Genomic DNA, 17,837 nt, shown 5'->3' with positions numbered 1-17,837 from the left:
CAGAATACAAGTTCAAACTGCCTCAATCTCAGCTCCTAATAAAAATCTCAGTGCTCAAACAAAAGCAAAAAAAAAAAATGCTCAAACTAACCTGCAGAAAAATCCCATAGTCCAACACTGTAATGATTTAGTTCAGCAGTTCAGAACCTCTGGGTTGTAACCCCTTGGTGATCCAACGACCCTTTCACAGGGGCCGCATATCAGATACTCTGCACATTAAATATGTCCATTACGATTCACAACAGTAGCAAAATTACAGTTATGAAGTAGTAAGGAAAATAATTTTATGGTTGGGGTCACCACAACATGAGAAACTGTATTAAAGGGTCGCAGCATTAGGAGTTGAGAAACACTGCCTTAGGTTCTAATAGAACCCGACCTTCTCTCTTTCCCTCAGTTGAATCCTTGACTTTTTCAGAAAACCAGTGAATGAAATTCATCCTTGTGTTTGTTACATTGTTTTTTTCTTCCTCAGCACTTTGCAATTATTTGTTTCTTTGTATTCAACATTATTGCCTTTCTGTCTCCCTGGAATTTAAGAACTATTAGAAAAAGAAGGATGTGTCTGGCGGTTTGGCACTAGCCTTTAATCCCAGCACTTGGGAGGCAGTGGCAGGTGGATCTTAGTGAGTCCCAGGTCTCTAGACCTAGAATTGTGCAACACAATAGCCAAACAAATCTCCTAATTAACTAAGGAATAACAGGTATTTATATTTTATCTAGTTGAATCGTCACAACTTTAATGGGTAAAGGCTATCTCCACTTTACAAATGAAAAATGTTAAAACCCAGAATCAGCTGAATTTAACTAAAAATTCAAACCCAAGCCCAGCTGACAACAAAACTATACTATCACTCACTGAGTTGTGCTGCCCACAACATCAGAAAATCTCGGGAAGGCACCACATCACAGTTCGAAGTTAGGAAAGACTTCCCATTACTCCCTGAGAAACTGCTGTCTTCCGTCTCTTCCAGGCAGTTGATTGTGTGTCAGCTTTCACCTTCACTAGAAAAGCACAAGGCTAAATACTGAAGTACAATGACTACACTGCCTCTTTCGGATTTAAAAAGAAGCCCTAGTAGTGATAGGAACAAATCCTAGGCTTTCACTTTAGATGCCACTGTCCTGAGTTCCCCTGTGTATATCATCATGGCCTTTGTGGGACAGGAAAAAAATTGGACCCCAGATAGATGAATGAGATGACACATAGAGTAATAAATGGGCTGCTTCCAATGGGTGGCCACTGATTGGACTGGAACTAGGACTTAACCGCCAGGGCAACCCCGTGTTGGATAGCTAGCTACTGATGAAGTGGCTCTGGGTGGACATTTCAACCACTCCCCCAATCCCACAAGTCCCCACAAGAGCAAATGAGTTGGTGTGTCACCTTCATATCTCTCCCTCTCTTTTATTTTATTTTTTTTTTTTTATTTTTCCAGATAAGGTTTCTCTGTGTAGCAGTGTTGGTTGTCCTGGAACTCACTTTGTAGACCAGGCTGGCCTACAAACCAGCAGAGATCCACCTGCCTCTGCCTCCCAGTGCTGGAATGAAAGGCATGTGCCACCACTGCCAGGACCATGGGCAGAGGGTGCCATGTGCACTTTCATCTCTTTTAACCAAGAATAACAATTTGCTTTTTGATCTGGAGTGAGAAAGGAAACCTTTAACTGGATACTCAACTGTAGGAGGAAGCCGCTTGTTGGTTCCCAGCTGCTCAGCCCTGAAATAATCACACAGAAACTGTATTAATTAAATCACTGCTTGGCCCATTAGCTCTAACTTCTTATTGGCTAACTCTTACATCTTAATTTAACCCATTTCTACGAACCTGTGTATTGCCACGAGGCTGTGGCTTACCAGCTAAAGTTCCCAATATCTTATCTCCAGAGGCTCCATGACTTCTCCCTAACTCTGCCTTCTTCCTCCCAGCATTTAGTTTAGCTTTCCCTGCCTAGCTCTGTTCTATCCTATCACAGGCTCAAGACAGTATCATTATTAACCAATGGTATTCACAGCATACAGAGGGGAATCCCACATCACTCAAACAGTATTTAAAATATTCGAAGGAATTTACCTGTATCCATGAATTCACAGTATGCATTGAATTTTTTTGTTTTGGTTTGGTTTTTTTGTTGTTGTTGTTGTTGTTTTGTTTTTCGAGACAGGGTTTCTCTGTGGTTTTGGAGCCTGTCCTGGAACTAGCTCCGTAGACCAGGCTGGTCTCGAACTCACAGAGATCCGCCTGCCTCTGCCTCCCAAGTGCTGGGATTAAAGGCGTGCGCCACCATCGCCCGGCTATGCGTTGAATTTTTCAGTGTGCATTAAGCTATGTGAGCATTTTCTTTGTAAATCTAATGTCAGATTCACCTCAACCTCATGCTGTACCTGAGATGCGAAGGCTGGGGCTTGAACTCAAGCAATCTGACTCTGAGGGACATCTGTGACCATCATCCTACACTTCATCCCCACGATGGCTAATCTATAAGGTAGATATTAGCAAATCGTCTCTGAAAACAAAACAGCAAACTGCTGCATGGCCTGGAAAACTCACCTCATGGGGCCTGGGGATGTAGAATGTGTGCTTAGGATGCACAAGGTGTTAAAGTTCATTTCTCTCATCACAAAATAGATTTCAAGGACAAAACAAAAAGAATGAGGCTAAGTATGATGATTTAAATTTGAATCCTGTCCTCCAGTTTTCGTCACCCATGTGATCATTGTCGCTACTGTGCTTAGCACACAGGGGTGTGTAAAAGTTTTCTGATGTAATGGATTTGAAGAGTTTTTAAGATTTGTTTATTTTATGTGTATGAATGTTTTGCCTGCCTGTATGTCTGTGCGTCATGTGTGTGTTTGGTACCCCTGGAGGTCAGATGAGTGCATCAGATCCCTTGGAAATGCAGTTACAAATAGTTGGGAGACACAGTGTAGATACTGGGAAGCAAACCCAGGTGTTCTGCAAGAGTAGCCAGTGCTCTTAACCACTGAGCCATTTCTCTAGCCCAAAGATTTGAGGACATTTTATACTTTATAAACAAATTAAACCAGTGAATAAGATCCTTGCATGCAGAAGACAAAACCCAAAGTAGAGTCCCAGGAAGAGAGGAAAAGCAAGCCAGTTCCGGAGGGCTTGTCTCACTGCTCATGTTTAACATAAGGGGCTTCTTCTCCCCTGCTGACCTTCCTCTCCCCTTTCCTGCTATCCTTCACTTCAGTCTCCCCTGCTATATTCAAGAGTAAAAAATATTCTCCCAGCTTCTTGAAGACTTTTTGAAGTAATCCAAGATGGAAAGGCTGACTGAAGGAGTGTGGAAGCTTCCCAGAGCTCCAAGTGCCCCTGGGCGTCCTTCAATCCCTAAAAACACTAGGCCCTGCTGAGAAGCTTTTGTGGCTTAGCCTCCAGTCCTCACAAACTTCAGTAGTGTCCTCTTTACCTGCCAATCCGACTCATCAACACAGTAATTAAGTTTCCAGCTGCTGAAAAACAACTTGTCCAAAGCAGGCAGAAATTGAAATGAAGTCATGTTTCCTGATTCAAAATTGTTCAGATATGAAATCAGGATAGACAGCAAAATTTTGGGACTGCCTATCTTATCCAACTAAGTTACATGAACTATGACATATTCTCTCTCATAGTGCCCCCGAAAGAGCTTAACCATGGATTGAAATATCATTTTGTAGGTTTGTTTCTGGGCCTTTAAGTTTTGGGGGATTAAATATGATTACATCATTTCCCCCTTCCCTTTTCTCCCTTTGTTGCACCCAAATCCATGGGGTCCCCACAAAAGCCAACAAAGGACACTGAGTCCCACATGTAAAAGCAAAGAGCCTTTTTAATCAAGTTTGCAAACTCGGTCTCTTGGCATGTCCAACGTATTGGAATAACCGGAGAGCCCCAAGAATTGGGTTTTTATAGTAGTAAAGGTGGGGATGAGGGGTCTCTGAGGTTCAGGACCCCTGATTGGCTGACATTTGTCTAAGGGCACCCTGGTGAAGTGCTGGCAGGTGATCCTATCTACAGTGGTTGGAATATCAGGCATTTCCTTTTAATGGTCTGCCCTTGGGTGAGGGTCGGGTTATCTCAGCCTGTGGTTCTTTTCTGCCACCAGGTATTTGCTTCAGGGCAAACCACTGAGACCCAGGCCTCCTATTTAAATTCAGAGTCACAGGTGATTTGGTTGGAAGTAAAGAACTTCCTTTGGGTGACCAATTATCATGGCTGGCCCTCACACCTTCAAACCCTGCCAGGTACCACCATTCCCTCTTTCAAATTCATGATTTCTTTTTTTAAATTGTTGTGATATGTGTGTGTGTGTGTGTGTGTGTGTGTATCAGGGCCTGTTTTTAACAAGCAAGAAAGGAACCTATCTATATTCAAGAAAATATTACAAAGACATTAATGAGAATATAATTACTTTAACCAAAATCATGAAAGTGGGTATTATTAAAAATAATATAAAGTATATGCCATTATTAGAATTGTTACTTTTATTCTGTATCCAGTGATATGAATATAAAACAAAGAGAGCAGAGCCCTGTGTATAAGCTTAAATTAAAATTTCCAGTAAGTATAAACTATCTCCCAGGATTTTTCAGACAACACATGCTGTCCCTACTGATTGGAGTGGATCAGTTCAATTTCAGTCCTAATTCAGTGTAGAACAACGGGTTTCAAGATGAGGTCCACAGGTTCTTCAGGTAACCTGAAATTCTCGAGGGTCTATATGGGTTAAAACTCTTTTCATAATAATACTAAAAAACTATCGTCTTTTCCCCATGTTGATATTTATACCAACGGCCCAAAAGGACTCTGGTTTAAATTGCTGGTGCTTTGTCAGAAAGCACCAGTACACTGTGTCCTAACAGCCATTGTATTCCTCACAAAATGGGCTAGTACTAAACAATATGTCAGTTTCACTTAAGAATGTCTTTTATGAAGCAGTTAAAAGAAAAAAAAAAGTTAATTTCATTGGCTCCAGGCCTTTGATGACAAGCCTTTTGCTCTTCCGTATGTTGAAATGAAAATTCCGTATGAAGCCCTTTTTTCAAAATTTATTGAGCTGAAATTCACAGAACAGTTAATTAATCAAGTTAAAGCAAACAAGCCAGTGGCATGTAATAGCATCAGTGTTATGCAACTGCCTCCTTTATCCTATCCCAACATTTCACCACTCCAAAAGAAAATCCTGGGGCCTACATTATCTCAAGGAAGAGTTTTCTGCGGTCATCCAAGCTGCAGGTGAACTGGTTTCTTATTTTAAGAAACACTATTTTTACATAAAAGAATGGTTAGCATGCAACCTCCAGTTTGTCATAGTTGGTTATTTGGCTTAATTGCCTCAAAATGTCTATGAAGTTTTTAACTTCATGTAAAACAGTTTATTGCATTTGTTACAATAATAAAATCAACTGGTGGTGCTTTGTTATAAAAATAAAACAATAGACGCACACCTTTAATCCCAGCACTTGGGAAGCAGAGGCAGGCAAATTTCTAAATTCACCAGCACTCGGGAGGCAGAGGCAGGCAGATCTCTGTAAGTTCGAGACCAGCCTGGTCTACAGAGCTAGTTCCAGGACAGGCTCCAAAGCCACAGAGAAACCCTGTCTCGAAAAACCAAAAAAAAAAAAAAAAAAAAAAAAAAAAAAAAAAAAAAAATTCTAAATTCAAGGTCAGCCTGGTCTACAGAGGAAGATCCAGGAATCAGAGAAACACTGTCTCAAAACAAAACAAAAGAGTTTTTTCTACTGAGATGAGTGGTAATACTAGCAAAAATGAATATTTGATAAAATGAAATGAGCCAAGAACGCTACATAACCCAGTGAACTAGTATTTTCCATAGGATCAATTCAGTATGTTACCAAATCATACCCATTCCAAGTAGAAGACAGACCCATGAATTTTAGTGCAGTAAAGTTCTAAAAGTTCATTCATATAAATTACCCAACCAAACTTTAGACTCCGGCAAGTTTTAGTATATCAAGAAAAAAATCATACAAGTATCTCATTTGTATGAGACAAGACTTTCTTTAGTACTTTCACCAGAGAAAATTGCCACAAATCAAATGCAAAAACAAATGTAATAATGCAGGTTTCACATACAGACAAGCAGGTGAACACACATGCACATAAACAATGTATTTACATTGGTTTTTCAAGACAGGGATTCTCTGTAGCTTTGGAGACGGTCCTGGAACTAGCTCTTGTTGACCAGGCTGGCCTCAAACTCACAGAGCTCCACCTGCCTCTGCCTCCCGAGTGCTGGGATTAAAGGTGTGTGCCACTGCCAGCCGGCTAAATTTTAATACTTTTAAAGGAAGAAGAAGGAAGGAAGTTGGAAGAAGGATGTGTAATGGGATTCAGAAGAAGTTGAAGGGGAAATAGAGGTGGATAGTGATCAGATTCCATTGCATGCAAGTATGAATTTTCAGATAAGGAGCTCGCCTCCAATCCCAGAACTCGGGAGGCAGAGGCAGGCAGATCTCTGTGAGTTCAAGACCAACCTGATCTACAGAGCAAGTTCTAGGCTAGCCAAAATAACATAATGAGATGCTGTCTCAAAACAAACAAAAGAGACATATATACAAATGGCCAGCAGGTATATGAAAAAACATACAACTCACTAATCCACCAGGAAATGTATATTAAAACAGAAGTATGCAGTCTGAGGAGGTGGCTCAGCAGATAAAGTGCTCACTGCACAAGCATGAGGGACTGAATTTTGGACCCCAGTAGCCATGTAAAAAGCCAGGTATAGCAGAGAATGACAGAGGCAGGAGGATCCCAGGGGCTCAATGATCAAGCCGTCTTAGCCTATCAGTGAGCTCCAGATTCAATAAGAAAGCCTGTCTCAAAAAATAAGAAGTGTACAATAGAGAAAGACAGCAAACATAGACCTCTGGCCTCCACATGTACACACCACACCACACACACGCACACACACACACACACAGAGTTAGCTCACAAAGAAAGGTTGAGGTGTATTGCTCAATGGTAAATGTATGCTTGTGTGTTTGACATGAGCAAGGCCCAAATCAAACATCCAGCACCACTGCATGCCCAAAATAAACAGACATGAAGAAAGAATACAGTTCCTTTTAGGATGAGTATTATCCGTAGGACAGGCCAACAAATGCTGGCGAAAATGTAGAGAAAAGGGACCTTCACTGTTGGCTGGGATGTCAATCAGTAAAGACAGTATGGAAAACAAATGAAAATACTTAAAACAAAAAATAAAAGTGGGGCTGTGATGTAGCCCAGTTAGCAGAGTACTGCCAGACATATGCAAAACCCTGGGTTTGATCTCCCTGCCTCATGATTACATATACCTGGAGTAGTGGCACATGCCTGTAATTCCAGCACTTGGGAGGTAGAGACAACAAGATCAGAAGGTCAAAATCGTCCTTGGCTACAGAGTGAAGTCAACTTGGACAACACAAGACCATATCCAAAACACTAAAATTAGAATCAGAATAAGATCCAGCAATCTGCCAGGTGGTGGTGGCACATGCCTTCAATACCAGCACTCGGGTGGCAGAGGCAGGTGGATCTCTGTGAGTTTGAGGACAGCCTGATCTATAGAGTAAGTTCCAGGACAGGTTCCAAAGCTGCACAGAGAAACCCTGTCTCAAAAAAACCAAGAGGGAGAGAGATTGATTACTGGTTACAAATCCAAAGAAAATGATGTCATATATAGAACAAACATCTACCAATCTACCGACTTGTGTTCATTGCAGCATCATTCCTAATAGTCAAGCAATGGAAGGAATCCAAGTGTGGATTTCAAAAGCTGATGAGTGGATAAAGAAATGTGGTCTATATGAGTTAGCATATTACAGTAGCACAAGTGATTCCTATTGTCCTCTCAGAGAGAGCTACCTACAGCCTAGCATTGATGGAGACTGAAAGCCGTGGGAGGTAAAAGGCCTGGGTTCCTGACTCAGCTGAGCCACTGACTCACTGGCTGATCCAACCTCACCAGTAGAGCCTCAGTTTTCCCATCCAGAAAATCAGAGGGTAGGATGTCATGTCCTGTGGAACCTGCCAGATCTTCCATCATCCTCTGATTAAAGGATTACCTCCCTTTGTTTGATGACTGCATCAGAGAATCACAGATTTGTGCCTTGAAAGGACTCAAGGGCACCCACATCCTATTTCACAAATTAATACACTGAGGCGTAGAGAAGTTAAACAATTGGTTTAGCCATGTTGCAGGAGTTGGGGGGTGGTGGGCAGGACCCAGTGGGGAGAGGAGAGGGCATCGTCTATTCTTTGAGAAATGACTCTAAGGTTTGGCAGTTCAGCCACCACATGCTTTCACAAACACTCTGCAGATCCCGTAGGGATGCAAATCTCACTTGAGCCTGAGAAAATCAATACTGTAAGGCCTCCACTAGGTTAACAAGCTTGATGGATGTTTCACGTTACTAACTAAATCCACCTTTAAAAGGTCAGGTGCGCCCCTAAATTCTCCCAGGAAAGGCAAAGGAAATGAAATTGGCAAGAAGTTAGGCAAGGGGGAGGATGGGGCAGGCTTCTCCTTCTCTTCCTCCCCCCCCCCTTGCCCCAGTGTAACAAGACACACCCCTCTCAGCGTCCAGTTCTCTCTGCCACGAGCTTCCCTGCAGCCTGGGCCAACTCACCAGCTACAAATAGAACCAGAACCCACTGAAAATAGCTTCTCTTCCCTCCTGTCCAGGCTCACTAGGACACCCTGCCCCACTGAGCAGGCCACAAGCCAAGAGCTCAGATAGAGGGGTTATGGACCACCATTCTGGGAGCAGGAGTCCCAGTAATAGCTGACTCTTTAGTGCTGGCTCACAGCCAGCATTATATCCTCTTCCTGGCTATAGTTCCCAGGAAGCCAAAAACGAAGGTCCCTAGCTTGGCAGCGGTGGCGCAACGCCTTTAATCCCAGCACTCTGAAAGCAGAGGCTAGCAAATCTCTGTGAGTTTGAGGCCAGCCTGGTCTACAAAGTGAGTACCAAAACAAACAAACAAATGAACAAAACAGTGAGTTCCAGGATAGCCAGGGCTACACAGAGAAACCTTGTCTTGGAAAAAAAACAAATGAAAGAAGAAAGTCTGGGCTATTGGCTTGATTCAATAGTGCACTTGAAGCTCAGAGAGGTGAGGCGCTTTCCCCAAAGCCACACAGCCAATGGGAAGTACAGATGGAGTCTGAATCCTCTCCTTCGAATAGGCGAACCATCGTAATACATTCATCTCCATGCAAGGCCAACTAGCTCCAGATCCTTGAGGTTGAAGATGTTAACATAATTAGTGTCAGGCCCGTGCCAGGCTAGACCACTCATCCTTGATAAGCAAATTAAAATGCCAAATTAATAATGGAAAAGACTTATTCACTGTGACCCCACTGGAAAGAGACAAAGAGATTAGTGTCCTCCAATCCAAGTCCATCGTCATGGTCCTAACTTGAGGGTCAGATTAAACAGAGGACAAAAGATATGACAATTTGCTGTTGGTGGTGACAAACGCCTGTAATCCCAGCACTCAGGAGGCAGGGGCAGGCAGATTTCTGTGAGTTCAAGGCCAGCCTGGTCTACAGAATGAATTCCAGGACAGGGCTACATAGAGAACCCTGTCTCAAAAAACAGAACAAAAAATGAATATGTAAGTATTCATTTGTCCTTCACTGTCTCAGGGTCCTGCAGAAAGGCAGTCTATAGCTGTAAGCACTCTAAGTCCCCTTTCTGGCTGGTACCAGGCTCAGCATCTTCCTTCTCCCACATGTCCTGGGGGGAATTTCAATCCCTTGGGACATCTTGTTTCAATAGTCCGGAGAGCCAGAAAGCCAAATACAGCTCCAGTTTAAGAATGTCTTCATTCCCGACATGCCAGCTACAAAGGGAGCTCAGATCATTCAGGCTATCCTTTGATAGCTAGAGAAACTGAGGCACACAGTGAGAGCGGACTCTTCTCAAAGCAGACAATTAGTGAGTAAATCAAACACCCAGGTCTCTTGGTTCAGAGGCCAATTGTTTTTGCAAAGCAGAGGCAAACAGAATCACCCTTGTTCCCTGTCTGTGGAAACCCCATGGGTTTTGTTTTTTGGTTTTTTTCGTTTGTTTGGTTTTGTTGTTGTTGTTGTTTGTTTTTTAACTTTTCGGCTTAAACAGAGCAAAGAGCTCAGAGCTCCTACCCGCTTCCAAGCTCCCAGACACCAAGTCTGGCAGACAGGGCATCCTAAGGTCACCTCTTCTTCCTGCTCTGCTCAGGGTTTTAATGATCTAGGGAAGAGAGCAAACAACAGGACATAAATCATGGGTGACACAGGCTGGCTTTCTCCTTTGCTGAATGTGAAGCCGACGGGACCCAGCAAGGGGAGAGAATTTGCAGGAATTTGCTGGCTCATTTAAATCCAAGGTCCAACTGCACACATTTCTCCTACTCCTGAGAGCTAGATCTATTTTGCTCTGCCCCAAGATCCCATCTGTTATAAAGTAATTCTCTAAAAGGTCTCACTTTCGGCAGTAATGACAAAGGAGGAGAGAATGAAGCCAAGGGAGCTCCGCTGGGGAGGAATTAAGTTATTTAAGAAATGCTTCAGAGGTATGAAACAATTTTACAACTAGTGTGTCAGAAAATCTCAATTCCATTTCCAGCCCAGCTACGCCTCTCTAGAGTATGCCAGGCAGGCTGTTTCCCTTGAACTAAGGAGCCAGGTGAGATACACACATTCCCTCAATCTTTTCTTCCTCCCTTTCTCCTTTATTTCTTTCAGAACATGTGTATTAATTTTGACAGAGGATCTATATGTAATCTCAGCTGGCCTAGAGCCTACTATGTTGACCAGGACGGCTTTGAACCTGTCCAATTTCTCACTTTAAGAGAAACTAAAGGCATTAGCAGCCGCAGCTGGTTCTCGCTCTCGTCCTCTCTTTATGTTTTTCTTTTCTTTTTTCTTTCTTTTTTTTTTTTTTTTTTTTTAGATGGAGTCTCATGCAATCCAGGCTGGCCTCAAGTCTGCTGGGTAATGAAGGATAACTTTGAACTTCTGATCCCCGTTTCCACCTCCAAAGTGCTGGGATTACAGGCATGTGTCACTGTGCCCAATTTATATGGTATTAGAGATCTAACCCACAGTTTTGTACCTGTAAGGCAGGTACTCCACTAACTGAGCTACATCCTCAAACTCAATCTCTCTCTCTCCCCATTCATTGTCTCCAGTGATGGGGTGGAGCTTAGAGCTTCATGTTTGTTTGACTACACATCCATCCCTCTGTCAATCTTTCTGCTGCCAGCACTGGTTGAACATTCCCTTTGATTGAGCACAGGGACAAGTTCTGCTCATTCAACAGTGAAGAATACAAGCCCAGCCCCTCCTTTCCTGAGACTCACAGACTAGTCAGGAAAGCAAAGAAGCCCAGATTAGTGCTCAGATGGAGAAACTGAGGATTCGTGGCCGCGAAGATGTAGAAGAAGCCACCCTAGATGCAGTAAGGTCCAGGTGACATTGATTTAGAGACTAAAAGGGGGAACAGAGTAGACCGGTGAGGAATAGGGGCTGACATCTGTAATACCAGCATTCAGAAACTCAAGGCAGGAGGTTTGGGATCTCAAGGTCATCCTCTGCTGCATAGCTAGTCTGAGGACATTCTGAACTACTTGAGATCCTGTCTCAAAATGAACAAAATCAAGTAAATAAAACAGATGTATATTTGATAAAACCTGAGGGGAGAGAAAATGGACACAGCACAAAGACCCAGAGGCAAAGGATGGCTGATCTATTCCTTGAACCATTGAAGCAACAAACTGAAACAGGCTTTGGTTTATTTAAGCAACTTACTGTGGTCCTAAGAGGAGAAGGATGCCGAAATTCTGTGACTTAATGTGGTGTTAGTCATAAAGTGCAGGCTGGGTTACACACAGTTACATTCTTTTACTATGACAAGTGCTTCATCAGCACCTCTAGGAATAGCCCTGTCCCAGCAACTCTCTGGATGATGGCGGGTCCTTTTATTGTACTTATTCCATCTGTTCCCGTGTCCCTCATCCCCAGCATTTTAAATAGGTTGAGGTTCTACAAACTGACGTACTCATCCTCCCTTGTCAGGGTGCATGTGGCACAAAGGACAACTACTATGATACGGCTGCCTCTGGCTCTCCAGAAAAATCACAGGATTATATTCAGCCAGAGTCATTTTTGACTCTCAGCCCAAAGACCTGGGAAACTGCCCATGAGCAATCTATAGGAAATTAGGCTTTTAAGGCCCAAATCAGGAGCTCCAACATGTATCTAGAAATTGGTCTCATCGGGCAGTGGTGGCACACACCTTTAATCCCGGGAGGCAGAGGCAGAAGGATCTTTTTGAGTGGGAAGCCAACCGGGTCTACAGAGCAACTTCCAGGACAGGCTCCAAAGCAAGACAGAGAAAACCTGTCTCGAAAAACCAAAGAAAGAAGGAGAAAGAGAGAGAAGGGGAGGGGAGGGAGGGGAGGGCAGGGCAGGGGGAGGGAGGGAGGGAGGAAGGAAGGAAGGAAGGAAGGAAGGAAGGAAGGAAGGAAGGAAGGAAGGAAGGAAGGAAGGGAGAGAGAAAGAGAGAGAGAGAGAAATTAGTCTCTTGTTTTCATCAAAGACTCAGAGAAATCAATTGACTCTGTCTTAGGCAAAGAGGTAACCAATCCAGCCTTGTAACTTCTGAATTTCCCTTGTTTGTGAGCATGATATTATACAGATAGTCTTAAAGCTAAAGAGAACAAGAAGCTGTCATGGTGGTCATGATTTTGATTTGCAGGACTTAGGAGGCAGAGGCAGATGGTCTCTATGAGTTAGAGGCCAGCCTGGTATACATAGTGAGTTCCAGGACAGCCAGGGCTACATAGTAAGACCTTGGAGAGAAAGAGAGAGAAGAGAACAAGAAACGAGTTTCCCAGCTGAGTAAGGGCGTGTGAGACACTCTGCCTTTATCAGAATTGTTGCACAACTTCCCAGAGCCTTGATACACTAATGCACATCGTGATCACACAAAAGTTACAGCTGGGCATGGTGGCTCAGGCCTGTTGTCCCTGCACTTGTGAGGTCGAAGCAAGAAGAGTGCCGCAAGTTTGATGCCAGCCTACGTAGTGAGTCCTGGGCCAGCTTGGGCTGCAGAGTGGGAGCCCTGTCTCAAACCACAATCATAAAAAGGAAATTGTAGAGTTTGCAGAACAAATTCCTGGGACTTATAAACCAACTTTGAAAATGTTGTATACTGTCTTCCTAATTAGTTAAGCATATGTTCTTATATATAGCGTGAGCTTCAGCTGTATTTTAGATGAATGAATGGGTGTCTGGATCCTGATTGTTGGCCTCTAGCCAGAGAGCATTCTCCCTTTTTGTTTGTTCGGCTGGTCAATTTTAACACAGGGTCTCACTATGTAGCCTTGACTGACTTGAAGCTTGCTGGTCCAAACTCACAGGTCATCTGCCTCTGCCTCACAGTGCTGGGACTAAAGAAGTATGCCACCATACTTAGCTAGCTTCTGCTTTTGGAGCCTTATGTTTATCTTCTACAACAAAGTACAGCAAAATATTTCTATAAAGAACCAGACATTCAGTATTTTAGCCTTTGTAAACCATATACAGTTCTACAGCATCTTCCTCCCTCCCTGCCTTCTCCTCTTCCTCCCATCCTTTCTTCCTTTTATCCTTCCTTCCTTCATTTCTTCCTTCCCTCCCTCCTCTCTCTGAAGCGTGAAAACTTCTTAGCCCTCAGGTCAAGAACACAGGCTAGTGGTAAGGGCAGAGCAAGATTTTGGCCTGACCCATGGTTTGCTGGCTCATGTTCAACCATGCTCACTGTATCTATGAATGGTGTGCAGAAATTTACCAGGGTTTCTGCATTTTGCTTTTGTTGGTCCTTTTAAACCACCCTAGACAGTAGCCACTAAGCTACTTCCCTTTTCTAAAGCATTGGTTTTTAGGATGGCTCAGTGGTAGAGCACCTGTTTAATACACTTTGTTCAATCCCCAGTTCTCCTACACACACACACACACACACACACACACACACACACGCACTACCTTATTGAAAGAATAACACACCACTTGCAGATGCTCAAGAGAATGCTAACAGAGAATATGGGATAAAACTTCCAAACTGCCAGGCAGAGGTGGTGCACACTTTTAATCTGCTGTGCTGTGGCTGCTATAGACAAACTTAGTGTCAGGGACTGGAGCAATGACTCAGCAGTTAAGAGGAACTGGTTTAAGGTCCCAGCATCCACAACGTAGCTCACAAATGTCTGTAATTCCTGTTCCAGGGAATCCATCACCCTCCTCTGTCGTCCTTGGGTGCCAGGCATACAGGTGATGCACCGGCAGATTCAGGAGAAATACCCATGCACATAAAATAACTAAAAAGACAAAAACGAAAAATGTCTGTCAACCATTTTGCAGGTCCCCTCTCATTGGGCCTCCAGCTGGTTCTAAGAGACAAGTTAATATGATCTCCACTGATGCGCCAAGCGGCTAGTTAAAATGTTTACCTGCTCAGAGTCAAGTAATAAGTACAGGACCCACAACGTAAAAGCCGGTCTCCCTGGCTCCATAGTCAGAAACTGTCTCACTGTCTCCTTCTGATGGGAACCACTTCCCTGAGCTCACGACCAAGGTATTCACAGTCAGTTTCTTACAGTGTCATATTTAATTACAGAGAACATTAGCTTGATTGATAAATGTTTCTCATGCTAGCCTTCATTCAGTCTCTATACAGATTGATTTCTTGCATTCACCCAAGTTCAATATTTGAGTTAAAATTCCATTGGGTTCTTGACTCAGAAATAGATTTATATAAATATACCCAGTCGGTTTTTGACAGATGCCAAAGTAATCCAATAGAGGGGGGAAAAATCGCTTTTTCAAAGGTATCTAAGTAATTGACTATCCACAGGCAAACGAATAAACTTGGATCACATAAAAAATTAACTCGAAATGGATTTACAGCTTAAATGTAAAATGTAAAACTATACAACTTTTAGAAAGAAAAAAGAAAATCTTTGAAACCTGGGGCTAGGCAAAAAGTCTTTAGATCCAACATCAAAATACAACCCATAAAGGAAAAACTAGTAAGTTATCAAACTTATCATAATTAAATACTCTATTAGCCTTATCAAAATTAAAAACTCTATTGACAACAGTAGAAAGGAGATGAAAAACTTACAGACTCGAAGAAAATATTTGTAAACTATATACCCAGCAAAGAACTCACAACACCCAACAGTTAAAACTCAGACACCCAGATGTGGTGGCACATGCTTATAAGCCCGCTCAGGAGCTTGTGCCAGGATTGTGAGTTCAAGGCCAGTTTGTATTATGTCATAAGTTCCAGACTAGCCGGGGTTATATAGTGAGACTTTGCCTCAAAAAAATTAAATAAAATAAAAATAAAAAACAAAAAACAGTCAAATAGTGGTGGTGCATGCTTTTAATCCCAGTTCTTGGGAGTCAGAGGCAGGCAGATCTCTGTGAGTTTGAGGCCAGCCTGGTCCAGGACAGTCAGGCAGTTACACAGAGAAACCCTGCCTCAAAAAACTTAAAAAAAAGGAAAGAAAGAAAGACAAACAAACAAAAACTCCACAAACATCAAACCAATGGGAAAACTGGCAAAAGATGTGAACAGACATTTTACTAAAAGCAATGCACAATGGCAAATGGACATGAAAGGAAACACGGCATCATCAGACCTGCTCAAGTGAAAATGAACGGTAGTGCTGGCAGCTGGCGAGGATGCAGAGCCACCAGACTGTCCACACTTATGCCTTGTCCGTGTGCACACCACACGCAAAGTCACCGTGGAAGAGATATGGCAGCGCTCACATAACTCAGCACCTAACGAAGACCAGGAGCTATGCCCGTGGCCATTTACCCTAGAGAAATCAACTGAGTAATCAGACGAAACTTCTGCGTGCTTATTCTAGAGACTTCATTTCTAGTAGCCCCGAGTGGAAAACCACCTCTCCCAGACGTCCTTTAGTGGATGCATTTTAAGCACACTGGTAAATCTATTCCATGGAATACTACTCAGCAGCAAAAAAGGAAAGAGCTTTTGCCACTTATAGCATCTTTGTTGGTTTTCAAGAAAATCATGTTGAATAGAGAAAAAAAATCCAAGCTGGGGAGATGGTTCTGCAGGTAAAGGCACTTATCACTGAACTGAAAATTTAAGTTTGATCCCTGGAACCCATATCATGGAAGGAAGGGCCAACTTAGGAAAGCTAACCTTTGACCTCAACATGCATTCACCCACATACAGACAAACATCACACAACACACACACACACAAACACCTCATACACACACCACCACCACCACATGCACACCACCACACACACACTACTACCACTACATACAAACACCACACACACACACACACACACACTACTACCACTACATACAAACACCACACACACACACCACTACCACCACACACACAGTGCTGCCACCACACACAAACACACATACACTGCTGCTGCCACACCACACACACACACACACTACTACCACTACATACAAACACCACACACACACACACTACTACCACTACATACAAACACCACACACACACACCACTACCACCACACACACAGTGCTGCCACCACACACAAACACACATACACTGCTGCTGTCACACCACACACACACACACACACTACTACCACTACACACAAACACACACACTACTACCACTACATACACATCACTCCTACCACACACACATTAGGCAGAGGCTTATTCATTCCCTGCTGCCCAGACCTGAAATAATCACATGGAAACTATATTAATTGAAACACTGCTTGGCCTATAAGCCTATAAGACCTCTTATTAACTAACTCTTATATCTTAGGTTGTCTCATTTCTGTTATTTTATATTTTACCAGGAGGCTCATGGTTTACTGGTAATGTTCCGGTGTGTCTGTTTCCTAAAGCAGCTAAATGGCATCTCCCTGACTCTACCTTCTTTTCTCCTCCATCTCTGCTTGGAAATCCTAGCACCTGGGAGGTGCTCTATTCTGCCCTGCCGGACGCCCAAAGCAGCTTCTTTATTAACCAATGGTAACGAAACACGTTCACAGCATACAGAAAGAAATCCCACATCTCACACAAACACACACACACACCACATATATACACACACCACTACCACCACACATACACACACATACAAATGAATGAATGAATGAATGAATGAATGAATGAATGAATAAATAAATAAATAAATAAATAAATAAATAAATAAATGGCTGGAGAGAGAGATGGCTCAGCAGTTAAGAGCTCTTGCTATTCTTATTCCAAAGGACATGAGTTCAGTCCCTAGCACCCACATTGGATAGCTTGCAGCTGCCTGGGATTCTAGCTCCAAATCTGATACTCTCTTCTAGCCTCCTCTACCACTAGTGCACATGTGGCATGCACACACACAGACACACACACAAATAAAAACTAGAAATAAATCTTCCTTTAAAGGATGAAAGTATGCTCACACCAACAGCAAATATACTAAAATTGGAACAATACAGAGAAGATTAGCATGATCTCTGTGCAAAGATGACTCAAATCCATGAAGTATTCCATATTTAAAAAATAATGATGAGCCGGGAGGTGGTGGCGCACGCCTTTAATCCCAGCATTTAGGCAGAGGCAGCCAGATCTCCATGAGTTTGAGGCCTCCCTGGTCTACAGAGTGAGTTCTAGATCTGCCAGGGCTGTTACACAGAGAAACCCTGTCTCGAAACAACAACAACAAAACTTAAAAATACTATCTCAAGCCATGCAGTGGTGATGCACACCTTTAAACCCAGAATTTGGGAAGCAGAAGCAGGTGGATCTCTGTGAGT

The 17,837-nt window shown here is 43.0% G+C and overlaps 1 non-coding gene across 1 annotated transcript; it reads left to right on the top strand.

The window, feature by feature from the left end:
* The first annotated feature begins 17,475 nt into the window (after positions 1–17,475).
* LOC130876680 (U6 spliceosomal RNA) lies at positions 17,476–17,580 on the top strand. Its single transcript, XR_009057332.1, has one exon. It is a non-coding gene; the product is annotated as a U6 spliceosomal RNA (small nuclear RNA).
* The last annotated feature ends 257 nt before the right edge of the window (positions 17,581–17,837 follow it).

This window comes from Chionomys nivalis, chromosome 6 (assembly GCF_950005125.1).
Source record: "Chionomys nivalis chromosome 6, mChiNiv1.1, whole genome shotgun sequence".
Lineage (NCBI taxonomy): Eukaryota > Metazoa > Chordata > Mammalia > Rodentia > Cricetidae > Chionomys > Chionomys nivalis.
Note: the sequence above shows the minus strand (reverse complement) of the source record. Positions and strands in the feature narration are given on the sequence as shown.